The 2,500-nt window shown below is 37.9% G+C and overlaps 1 protein-coding gene across 1 annotated transcript in view; it reads right to left on the minus strand.

Moving 5' to 3' along the window:
• The window catches only part of LOC122261178 (uncharacterized), a 74,593-nt gene that overhangs the window by 7,507 nt on the left and 64,586 nt on the right, over window positions 1-2,500 (minus strand). The window lies entirely within an intron of this gene.

Raw genomic sequence — 2,500 nt, forward strand, 5'->3', positions numbered from 1 at the left:
TTGTATATGTATGCTCATGTGTATATATATATATATATAAATATATATATATATATGTGTATATATATCTATATATATATATATATATATATAAATATATATATATATATATATATATATATATATACACACACACTCACGCATATATATATATATATATATATATATATATATATATAAATATATATATATATAAATATATATACACAAAATGTTCAATACGATGCTGCAGCTTTACAGTGATCGGAAAAAGCGACTTTGTGATCAAAAGTCTACGGAAACCGAATGAAGATTTGAGACATAACCCTTGATGTTACTAAATCAGTGGGCCAGAACCTCTCAGCTGAACTCACTTCCGCAGAGAATAAGAGATAAACTTAACACCACGAAAATAAATAGGAATTTTAACATTGCCTTAGCCTGTTCTGCCACTGACCCCTCCGACTTTGCCGAAATAACTGAGTGGGAATTAAATAGTGCACTTCGCAAGGGTAAGGCGACCGCCCCAGGCGAGGATGGCATCACTTATAGTGTACTTCGGCTCATTGCTCAGGTACCAGGTAACCCACTCTTACATCTTTACAGACTAAGCTTATCCTAAGGAATACTCCCAAGCTCCTGGACTCAAAGCTTAATCATTCCCATACCCAAACCGAACTCTGATAAGTACCGACCCGTCTCATTGACCTCATGTTTATGCAAGGTACTTGAGAGAATTATTTTGAGCAGACTTATGTATCGCATACGTGCCAAGTTAACTCCAAGACTGTATGGATTCCTCCCAGGACGTAGCACTCAGCACTGCTTTGCAGAGTACTTGACAAATTCTCAGCAAGGCATGCAAACTGTATTTCTCGATCTTAAATCTGCCTTTGATATTGCAAACAGAGACCTCATCCTCGATCAACTGGCTAGCTTTGGTATTCAAGGTAAACTTTTAACGTGGATTCAAATGTATTTATCAAACCGATCAGCTCATGTTCTCTTCAGGGGAATCAAAAGTACATACTCTAAAATGTTTGAGCTTGGCACACCTCAGGGGGGCGTACTTAGCCCCATGCTATTTAACATTTTAATGCACAGACTATTAAGCAATATACCACTTGAGGGCAGTGATTCCATTATTTGTTATGCTGATGACATCTGCATTAAAACTTCATCCGAGGATAGAATGCAAAAGATTCTTAATGTACTGTCCACAAAAGCATCTGAATGCGGTTTGATAATCTCAGTTGAAAAAACCAAGGCACTCAATCCTCTTACAATCCCACTGCCAAACTTTCATATAGATGACATTGAGCTAGATCTTTGCCACAAATACAAGTATCTCGGGGTGACTGTTAACGACACAGAACTCATTATGAACATGGTGTCAATATTAACATTGCGAGACTATTTTATTTATCATACATACGGTCATTCGTAGATTACCATGCCTTACACCTTGTATCATTTAAGGAATCAGAGGTAACTTGTCTAGAAATTGTACAGAACGCAGCCATGAGGATCATTCTCGGTGCTCCTAAAACAACGAGGATTGTGAACATGAGAAAGGAACTCAACTTGCCATCTATTTACGAAAGAATATCATACATCAATACTATTTTTGGTGTCAAAGCAATTAAAGAACCCTTCTATAATGCAGAGTTCCAGAGGCAACTTAAATATAAGATAGTGAATCCATCTTTGCATAACAATACTGAGTCACACTCAAATTCATGGTTGCAAATGACATACAAATCCATACACCAATTAAATATGACCTTGAGTAGGTTCCCAAATGGACGTTCTATTCCACCATGGAAAATGTCGACATTGAACGTATTTTATACTGATGTCCCTAAAAAGACACAGATTCACCAGCTGTACTTAATGAGCATCTTGAAACTCTGAATAATGACTATGAATGCTACACTGATGGATCCCTACAGTCTGGAAGTAGAGAAGGATGTGCTTATGTTATATATATAAACAATATTTTGCAGCACCAAGATTGTAGGAGGGTTCATGACTGGGCGAGCACTACGCAAACTGAGTTGGCAGGAATACTCATAGCCACAGACTTTCTGTTAACTCAAGGCTCAGGAGTAATTTTCTGCGACTCGCAGAGTGCTCTCCTGGCTCTGAACACTCTTGATAAAGGTGCTGGAAATATCGTAAATGACATAAGAATAAATGTACATCGCGCCAAGGAACGGGGACATACTATACATTTTGTGTGGATACCATCGCATGTTGGAATCGCTAAACATGATCATGCTGATCGCTTAGCGAGGGCAGGATGTGATAAGCAAATTGTGGATATAGACTTTGGCATACCTCTTGCTAGGATCTCACACATAATAAGAACCTCCAATAGGGAGGACTTGATGGAGCTAACAAACTCTCAAAGACCTGAAAGCTGTAGCATAAAACATTTTGACCAGTTCTCGCAGGAGAGATTCATTTATGGGTCATACAAGACAAGGACAAGACAATGTGATATTGGGACTGCAAGAAT

The sequence above is a fragment of the Penaeus japonicus genome, unplaced genomic scaffold (assembly GCF_977035675.1).
Source record: "Penaeus japonicus unplaced genomic scaffold, GWHDUDI00000001_assembly GWHDUDI00000008, whole genome shotgun sequence".
NCBI classification, from domain to species: Eukaryota; Metazoa; Arthropoda; class Malacostraca; order Decapoda; family Penaeidae; genus Penaeus; species Penaeus japonicus.